Raw genomic sequence first — 11,012 nt, forward strand, 5'->3', positions numbered from 1 at the left:
ACGATTGAGGTAATCGTCTGTGTAAGAAATACATGATAACGTGTTTTTCAGCAACTTATTCTTAGCTTCCGCGGCGCGTGGTCTGAAGGAAAAAAAGAGTTAATAAACGCCTGAGAATATTTCTTATCCGTATCTGACATGTCGATTCTAATTCTCCTCGGCAAGTCGTCTCGCGGATATTTTTCTTTCTCTCGCGTGGAAAAAAACGAGTTTGTCGTAATTAACGACAAAGATTTCTATGTTATCTAAGCGCATTTATAATAATTGCACTTCTAATAAACAAGCGTGTTTAACGCGTTGCGAATTCGAAGCAGAGGCATTTTGAAGGAGAAAACGAAAAGTCAGGAATAAATTCTGACTATAAAACTTTACGAATTTGAAAATTAGAAGATGAAACCCGAACGCAAGTTAGATTGGCCGGTAAACACTTTTTATTGCGAGAGCTGAGATGAAAATCATGATTTAAGGCGAGATTCAGGGCAACTCGGTTATTTTTGCGTGGAGTGTCATTCGCGAGCGCCGTCATATGTGCAGGCAACGAGCAATCGTCGAGAAACGCGCGGCACCGCTATTTTTATGGGAAACCCTGAAGACCCGCCCGCTATACCCGACCTTGATCCAGATATTCGAATCGAATGGTCATCTGCTTCGGAAATCGAAGCGATATTTCTCCCGTTTATGCGACTTTTTATTTGCTCAAGATTGTAACGTCTATAATCGGAACGGCGTTTCGGACTTTCATAAGAATCAACTCGTCCGCAAGGTCACCGCTTGCCTATGTAAAACTCGTTCGATATAACAGACTCGCGATAGACTCATCTTCCGCAAAATTATCCTCACTTCGGTTCACGGTACGCCGACGAGTATGACTTCGCACACAGGCGCGCAAGTGTTTCCCATTATTGTTTCGTTGCGAACGCTGTTAACTTACGCGTCCAACAGATCCCGGAAACTCCTGACGCCAAGTTGGTCCAAACTGTCGGTCGCATTTGCCGGATCAGCTCGGAGCTGCGTGCTCGCATCTCGCCTCGTGTCACGCCTCGTGATCTCTTCTTCTGCCTGTGAAATAATGCGATTTGTATGTGAACAGAAGAGAACAAAGAAAAAAAATAGAGAAAAACCGTGAACGCGTGAAATCGACGAGCGCGTGTATCGCTTTGTCATGAAAATCGGCGTTCACTGCAAACGCGGTCATCCGATCTGACTATGGTAATGCCGCGACAGGTATGACGCGCGTGTCAAGGCGATTATTTAGTGCCTTATCAACATCAGTTATGTTGGGGGTAAAAGAAGAATTTTGAAAGAAAAATAAACCGGATACAACTAACCATATGCAGTAGAAAAGCTGCTTTGTGTTTCAATTCGTTGACCTTGTTAGCTCTTTCGTTCGTGTCTTGCGGGTAAGATGAGTCGTCGATGAAACCTCGCACCGTAACAAAAAACTGTTTAACTCTGAAAATAAATCGCAAACAAAACGTAAAGCAAGCTCGATCAAAGTCGTGCAAGGGAACCGATTAATAGAGAAGAAATAAAAAATAATTAAACTGAAATATAATGACTTTTCTAGATCTTCCAATGTCGCGGAAATCGCGGCGTCGTATTCGTTCAGTTCTTCCTCCAGTGCTTGTATGTCGTCCTCTCCGCTGCGCTCAAATGTGAAGCCCTAAAATACGTAAAGTATAGCGTTAAGAAAAAAAAAAGAACTTAAAATCTCTATAACAAATGTTCACGTGTCACCGTTGTTCCGGTAGCACACAGATAATCGTCGCAATTAATTTATTACGCGTTAAAAAGAGTATCGAGTCAAAATGAATGTTTTCACTTACCGACGTCTTCAACTCTGCGTATAATGAATCTTGAAGCGGCACTTCCTCCGATTTATAGGGCGTGCTATGCATGTTACATCTATTTGTGTCCGGAATTGGCGACATCGAAAACTGTAAATATAATCGTGCCGATTATACCACGAGAAATATCACTTTTATACGATTTACATTTCCGTAACATTAACTAATAGCTTACTCTTTCTTTGGGCGCCAAAAACACGCTAGAAGATGACAACGACAGCAGTTCCGCATTTTTGTCCACAAGTTCACGATTCTTTTCCCGCAGTTCCTGCAGTATATACATTTCTCGCTGTAGAGTATTATAATTCGTGGCTGCACGATACACATACGGAACAACTTAAACTTACGTAAATGTCGCGTTCATAGCTCTCCTTCATGTTATTATTCGTGTCCTTGAAATTAACCACCATGGTTTCTAATTGTTTGCAACTTTCATCCTTTTCGTTAACTTCCTTCTGCATTTTGCTGAGTTTTTTCATACAATCCATTTTCTCTTTGGTGATCTTCTCCAGTTTTTCTTCCAAAGATGATATAGTATGTACCTATTCATTTGTACGCGAAAACAAAGTGTTTAAAGATTTAGCATAAAAAAAGATTCCTCATAACTAAATATTTGTATATATTCAACGATTTATATTCAATACCTTGAATATTTATATTCGGATATTAGTTAGAAAGGATTATGCAGAGAAATACAAAGTGAAAATTTAATATCTTTCGATCGCGCAGATGCGTACATCTATGAATCTATTTATACATCCGAACGGAAGTCATAAATAAGTCCCCATAAAATAATAAGATGCAATTAGTTTTACCTCAATCTGCGCGGCTTCCAATTTCTTCTTCAACTTCTCATTCTCTTTCATATATTTCCGAAGGGCTGAGGACATGGTCTCTTCCTTTTCATTTAATTCATTTATTTTAACTTTCTGCTCGTCGTTCTCTTTTTCGACTTCCTGACATTTCTGAATGTAGTACTTTCTGCATCGATAAAACGCATAACATAAGTATAAATATCGTAGAAATGTTTATATAAATAAAATAAAAGATTTTTCGAATTTATCCGCGAACATCAATTGGAAACACTTAAAGGCAAAGTTAATCATACGCACAGCTTATTCTCAGTAGTGCTGCATTGTTGTTTGAAACTGTCGATCAACGCCTGGTACCGCTCCAGCTCGTCGCGAAGGAAAATGTTCTCCTCAGAGACTGCACGTAATTTCTCACGGAGCTCCAATTCCACGATATCTCTATCCACATCCATGGTTTTCATCGAAGAGTCTGCATCGCTCACGAAGCTACAATAATTAGTGTACGTCGTGTTATAACGGTCGTTGTACGAAAAACAATTATTATTAAATAATGTATAACGCACATCCTATGTTCTTAATGTCAAACACATTAAATTTTCCATTATGTTTTTATTTAATATATTTGTTTAATGCGCGCATTACATTTGACATTACGCTTTTATGTACGATATATATATTTAATGTCAAAAGAACCGATCGTTTATCCATACCAATCAATTTATAATCAAAACGCTAATTAAACGCCACAAATCATGTAAAAAGTAATATATCTTGTAAGTCCAAATTCAACGAATAGAAAAAAAAAAGATAATTGGACGCGCGCACATTTAATAAAATAATACGTTGCCAAAGAAATTAAAATCCATCATATTAAAATAATCCATCTGTTATCCACATGTGTTAAATTCGCATTATAATATTATCGTGATCGCGGCGTGGGCCTAATTTCCCGCTTACTTCTTGTATCGATCACAAATCATAATCGGTCAAGCTGATGTTGACGGTGCAGGATCGAATGCGCCTGTCACTATCACAAACATGTCAGCATCGCGTCGATGATTTAACTCGGAGCTCCTCGACAATTAACATTTGCGACAGTAATCGAGTCATTGCGTTTAACAACTCTGTGGAAACAGGATTCGCAAGTGCGCTTAGCGCGCGATCGATCGCGCGTGGAAGACACGTAAGTAATTCCAAAAATAAATCGGCCGATTTCCTCCCGTTTAGCCGATCGCGGGAACGATCGCGGTTCAGCGCGTTAACGAGATCACCAGATATGACCATAGGCGAGCAGCGACTGAACACCTCACGCGAATTGCATAAGATATATCGAGTGCCGATTTCCAGCTGCTATAATATTCGCGCGTCACACAACCGCAAGAATAACACCTGTGTGTCGCTTACTCGACTCTATCGGGATCGACGGCAAGAAAAACCGGCGGCGGTCCGCAACTCGTGGAAAACTTTCGAACTTAACCGCGAGAAGATATACATACACACGTACACGTGCGAGGAATACTCGTGCGAAGTAAACACTCTTTCCGTTAATTCGTCGGTCATTTTTTCGCTTCGCGCTTATGTCGATCGTATCGAATTAAACGCGAGATTTTGGCACGCGTGTTCTCTTTCTCGGCAGGCAATCGCGACAATTACTTTTATCGCGAGCGACGTATACTTAGGCTGCATACAAACGATCGGCTGCGTACGCACGCATGGTGCACGTGGCATTACTCGTTCGAGAAAATCCGAATGTAATTAGATAGAAATAAGAAATATAATCGAATTGCGTGCTTTGGGCAGATCTCTCATTCGTGAACTCTCTGACAAATTCATCTCTTTTTATTTCACGTTTGTCGCGTTAATATAAGTGCCCTATTAAACGCACGAACCGCAGATTTCTCGGTCAATTTTGAGCTTTTCATTATATAAGGTTTTCGTTATATAAGCTTCAAATCCATTCCTGTGGTCTCTTATCGGCTTTTTCGGACAGGGTCGCTTTTTTTAAATTTAACGAGCGGTATTATACGTCGCTCGCTCTATATACGCATGTAAGTAAAGAAAGTAAACTGGCTCGATGCTCGCGATAAACATTTGCATACGCATGTTTGCATTCGTGCATGTACATGTTTGTCTGTTACGCGTATCGCATGCTCGTAGAACCGCGAATAATTTTTCAACGTGTCTAAATGAAGGTAGCGTAGTCGACTTAAGCGAGACCCGAGGTGTTGCACGATCGAAGCAGTCCAACCGCTTATCTAGCATTCGCGATAATGTCGCGGTGTATTGAATGGGCGAGGAAAAATATTACCGTCCGCATGCGTTTTACGATGTCTTCCAGAAATAATCCATAAGAACGGCGGCCAAAGATCGCGTTAATGTACGTCGCGACTGAAAACTTCGCGGTATATAAATCCATAGGTTTATGCTATACGTAATAATAAAACCAGGTGTGTGTGTATGTGTGTGTACCCGTCTATTTGCTCAAACGGTGTCGATCGAAAACGGTTAAACAAATCCATTCGCGACAGTGCCACTAACAGTAATACAGGTAACCCTCGAATAACACGGTGATACTTGACGAGTTGCACGAATTTGAAATAACACGGTTACTCAATAAAAGAAATCGCAAATGTGGAGGTAGAGCTTATGTTGTTTTTTAAAAGTTCTTTTTCAATAATCCCTTGGAACTACATGCCCGGGGAATTTTATATGAATCTGGTCTTGAATTGCACGATTTCTAATAAAAACGGAACCAATTAATCGTGTTATTCGCGGTTTACCTGTTTACTCTCCGCGCGAAGACCGCGAATAACTCGGTTAGCTTCTAATCAATTTATCTGCCAACCGCGCCGCGTTACTCTTTTTCCCGGTCGGAACGCGCGTTCCACGTATCGAGTTCACGGTTCACTGGATCGCACGCTGTTACATCGTCCACGCGATAGTTTCGCGTCGCGGTTTCTTAATCTACGGCGCAATTCCCGAGCCGCATTAAAGCAGGCATGGACGAAAATCAATGCGTTGCCATTTAAAAGGCGCATCCGTCCCTCGTTTTTCTCTCCGACGATAATTCTGCGTCTCTGATTACCGAGTGGCGATCGGGTCAAATCAGTCTCGCGGAGTCGTTAATAAGCGTGTGACGTTTTTTTATCTTTTCTATTCTAAACGGATGCTTCCGCTTCCTCTTACTAGAGTTTCTCCCGGGCATTGCTATTGCTGTCCTGTTGTATCTTGGCGATCCAGCACTTCGTCGCCTCCTTGAATTGATGTAAATTCACGCGATTGCTCGTCGAAACGGCGGTCAAACACCTCCATAATTCTTCCAGATTGTCGATCCTATCGATCAAAATTGACACGTTACGTTACAATTTGTAGAGACGAACCCTCTCGCGGAAATCGATCTACAGCACAGATTGCACAGACAACACTAAATATCAATGAATGCCGTGCTTATTTACGTGCACATATATCAAAACGCACGCGGCCCGGCCCGGAAACCGTGACAGTTCGGTCCGCCTCGGCTTGTATAGGTACTTCGCGTGGCTGTCCGTAACTCGTCTCGCGAAAATGTGCACGTGTCCTACACTTAAAGCCGTGCGCCAAGTCGTCGATCGCGTTTGTCCTTGTATCGATTGGCCGTACACACACCGGCAATTTGTTTCCGAGCAAGCTAGAGGTATCGCGGTCGCGTCTCACAATCGTCAACATTGGCGAACGGCGTGTCTGTGCGTAAGGGAAAATAACGTTTCTGCTTCGGGCGCGGACACTCACGACAGGTTCGGCAATTCATCCTGAACGTATTTGATGAATCTGATGATCGGGATCGCGTCGCTCGTCGAATCCGGCGTCGATATAAAGTCGTTGCATTCCATGAATATCTGCTGCAAAACTGGAAAAAAACGACGGGTTGATTTCCGGTCACTTTCCGCGCTCTCGAAAAGAAAGATCTGTATATTCAATTCGCGATGAGTTACGTCCATCGATGTAGAGATTAACTTTAATCTCGGGTTAACTTGCTTATCTTTTTCTAGTTCTAATTGAAAAAAGATAAAGGTAAACAGAGATTAAAAATTAATCTTTATTTGTGGAAATGGACATTTAGAGACGATTTGGACGAGGCACTCGAAATAGCCCTAAGAATTAATCCTCAGTTGGAATCTCTACGACTTTTCTATACAGAGTTAAATTCTGTTTAAAAACACTGCGCCTTTTGGACATGAAAAATAATTGCTCTCCACTCTGTACGTGCGCTTACCGTACTTTCACCCTTTACAACATCGCGTTATTAATTTTTAAATAAAATTTGATTCTGTGCAGAAAAGTGGCAGAAGTCGCAGCTAGTCCATGCATGGGTTAAAAATCATAAATTTCAGATCGAATTGAACGCGACAAAAAGGATCTGGTCCCAGGAAACGGTTGTTCGAGCTTCAAGCGGGACGTCAGTGATCTCTACGAGTACCTCGATATTCGCACAACGCAGAATTTTCGACTTCAGGTCGAGCTGGAAATTTCATCGGCGAGTCGAGTGAAAAAATTACCATTCTCCAACTCGGTGTCCAGGGTGTCCCCCGTCTCCGCGGACATGGTGTCGCTGGACTTCCGCGAACCGTTGCCGAAATTCTGCACCGATTCTGCGAAAGATAGATATACACATATACACATACAGAAGGATACTCGATTTGTATTTTCACAGGGGCCGCGAAAAGACGCCTTTGTCCCGACGCTTTTGTAATCTCGACGACAAAGGAACCAACTGAAAAGCCGGGCTGCCGGGAATCTCGGGTTTCGGGTTCTCGGGCCGAAACCGCCCCATTCTACCGTCCTGGGAGGGCAGGAGGAGGGGCCGGCAGTGCCGAGGACCCGTTTACCTTCGCCGCGACGACTCGTCGCAGCGAGAAAAGAAAAATTATCGCGCTAATTCGGTTAACTGATCGATTTCCCCGACGCGGGGGTAATCGCGGTTAGACAGCGCGAGAAATCGGATTCGATTGTTCTCCAGCCGCACTTCCCTATACACTTTCTCCCACGCGACTGCCGCTCTCACCCCCTCGGCCGCCGCAATCGCGAAGAGTTCGATTACCGAATTAATTTCGATGGTACGGAGACCGAGTCTTGCGAAGTCTAACCGTAATTAGCGCGTTCGCGCTATCGCGATAAAGACGCGAGGATCCTTACGTGGCTCCAGTGCTACACTCGCTCTTGCTATACCCGATACCGTATCTAGGACGTAAATAAGCGGCCCAAGTACATCCGTCGTTCGACAAAAAGATCCCACATCTACACGTGTGCTGGTGCACGTGTCCACACCCACCTCCGCCCCCTCTCGAAAAAGGATCCAAATTTCAGCGATACCCACGACACCTTTAGAACTCGCGCGGGTATGAGCGAATTAATCGGCGACGCGACTATCGACAGCGGATAGTCGCGCCAAGTTCAAATCTACTCGCCTTCAAGGACGGACACATGCGCAGAGCCGACAATTGGCCGCTTTTGTTCTACGCATGCGCGATCAAAAACGATGATCGTAAAGAAAATTTTGAAATCCAACTCTAAAGTTGGAAATTACTTTCGAGAATTAAGTAAATGACTCTGATCTTTTTAAGATGAAGTCGATTCGTAATTGATGTGAGAACATGCAGGTATAATAGCTCGATAAATAAATTAACGTTGCAATGAAAGACTCTGCAAGTATAATAAAAGCGCTATCAACCAATCATAAAATAACACGATAAAAACAGCATTAATTTTGCAAAAACTCGAATTTCGCAATTGATGTTAATACCTTCTAAGATACGGTACAAGATTCATAAATAAAAATATTGGAACGCTATTTGACCTATAAACGTATATTATACAATTAGTTAAATGTAAAATTGCACTCATTAGAATGGACTGTAATTACATCTTTATACAATTAATTTTTTTTAGTACCGATTCCAGTGCAATCTATACACAATGTTACCCAACATCTTTTTGTAACTGTTATTAAATGTACAGATACTGTCGAAGCACGAGATATTTTCGTAATAAAATAAATTTAAGAAATAATTTATTATTTATTCCGTATATCTAACATGTTACATGTTAAGGAAATATCTTTTGTTCTCAAATTTTTCAACCAATGAAGATGGCGGCTTCCTTCATCTTGTCGAGCGCTTTGGCTGTCACTTTAGGGGTAAAACAATAGAAGTCCTATTAGATACTGACGAGCATCATGTTCACACAGATGCAACATCTCCGCACTCCGCTCGTCGGTCCAGTTTGTAAACATACGAAACTAGTATCCAATCGGGTATTTTAAAAGCGCGGTTCTATGTTCCTCGGAATTTAGCTCTTCTCTTGGATCACATACTGAAACTAATACATACATCGTTAGGCAAAAAAGACGACCGCGTGTACTGTTCAAAATTAAAACAAAAAACTCATATTACATACCAAAGTTAAGCTAGAAAGTTATACTCGCTAGAATGCTATGTATTCTTGGCGAATTCACCCTACAATCGAACCACGACAGCACGTCCGTAATGTTAAAAATTACGTGCCTAATTCCCGGATTGGATAAAAATTACATGGTTGTTTGCATGGTTCCAATATTCTGTATATAAATGTCCATCAGCTTCAAAAATCTCTCATCAGTCTCATGGTTCTCGAATTCAAGTCCGTGATTGGAGTCTCTTATGGCATGTAGCACTTCCATCCAGTTTTCGACGAACTGCCATTCGAAGCCACTCTCTTTTCTTTTTGATATTACCTGCACGAACGATTCTAACACGGCAGGAATCAAATCGTCCATTTTAAACAGTTTCTCCCAGAATCTGTTTCTACTCAACGGATTTATATTGTGCATATATTGAAGCAAACTGATTGCTTCTGTTAATAAGTCATCTGCAACGGAGATTTCAAGATTATATTAATTATGCAAAAGAATTCTCTCGTGCAATTACAGTACGTACAATTAGTTGAATTCTTTAATATAAAGGTTTATAGAATCTCCGAAAAAGCTGCATTCCATAAGACGAGCTGCCCAATCCGATTTATCCAGATTTTTACGATTTTTCCAGAGATTCCACACAACTGAGTGTAAGAACTTGATAAGTTGAATCAATATTAACGAATTGTTCGACGTTAAATGGCTCAGGATTTGTATAACTAGCTCTCGGTCGCGGCCTATTGTATCGATGGTCGCTTTATCACTGCTGCATACATTGCCAATGATACCCAAGATTATTTCCTGAAAATATATCTGTAGTTATTAAAACAGCCAAAATTCGTTGTTAAAATAGTTTCAGTAGAACTCAATCGGATGTCATGATAGATAAGTCGTACAGTCAATCGTGGTTCGTTTGAAATCACCAATGCCCTCTTTGCTAGCTTAAGAAAATCGTGTAACATAAGATGTGATATATCACTTCTTCTCTCGTACTCAGATCCCATAGAGTACGAAGTCGAATCTTTAGCTCTTTTGTCCAGCCATTTTTGTCAATCTGAAATAAATTACAATATATCAAACACTTTAATCTTACAAGTCTAACAAGGATTGCAAACAGAAAACTTAATTTAAGAAATTAAAAAGAAACAGACTGCAATAAAAAGATCATATCGGATAAACCAAAATTTCAAAAAAAATATTCTGCATAATGTTGCTGTTCAATTCTGACTCGCACAATATTATTATATAAAGGGATCTTTCCAGCAAGCCACACAAGTTGACACCAAACGTTATTTCCTTTTTAGTAATGAGTAACAAAGACAAAACGACACTTGTGTCGACTTGTGTCGCTTGCTGGAAAATTCTCAAAATAGTTAATACTTAAAGAATAATTTTTATAAAAAATTACCTCATGTGTAGAGACTTCAAAGTGTTGTTTATCCAATTGCTAATGTGGAGATTTTTACCCACGGTATCGTCTCTCAAGATTTCTCAGACTTCTAATTCCTGTTCACTGACATCCTGCGAGTCCATCATGTAGGAAATTCTGCCATGTACCTTCAACATTTTCACTTATTGAAAGCTAATAAGTAATTCAGAGAGCGTCCTTTATATATGTTACAGTAAAAGTGTAAAATTTAACAATTTGTAAGTTGTAAATACTGTCCGAAATTAGGATGCGAGTTTTCATATATATGTATATCTTACGAGCTATACTTAGATCACGTTCTAACCTTACGGGCGGACAGGAACTTGGGCGAACAGAAACGAAGGAATAACAGGTACGCCGAACACGTGGTGTCGTAGAAAATAACGCGTACCTTCTCATTGTGTCGCTGACAAAGATTGATGATTCTGCTTGATTCTGTCCCATCGCGAACTGATCTCGAACTGTTTTGGAGTAATCTGGAGTCCTGGACTGTTCCG

The 11,012-nt window shown here is 41.0% G+C and overlaps 1 pseudogene; it reads right to left on the bottom strand.

Moving 5' to 3' along the window:
- Positions 1–871: 871 nt before the first annotated feature.
- Positions 872–10,652, bottom strand: LOC112458803 (annotated as a pseudogene).
- Between the last annotated feature and the right edge of the window lie 360 nt (positions 10,653–11,012).

This window comes from Temnothorax curvispinosus, unplaced genomic scaffold (genome assembly GCF_003070985.1).
Source record: "Temnothorax curvispinosus isolate PA1 unplaced genomic scaffold, ASM307098v1 QBEX01009190.1, whole genome shotgun sequence".
Classification (NCBI taxonomy): domain Eukaryota; kingdom Metazoa; phylum Arthropoda; class Insecta; order Hymenoptera; family Formicidae; genus Temnothorax; species Temnothorax curvispinosus.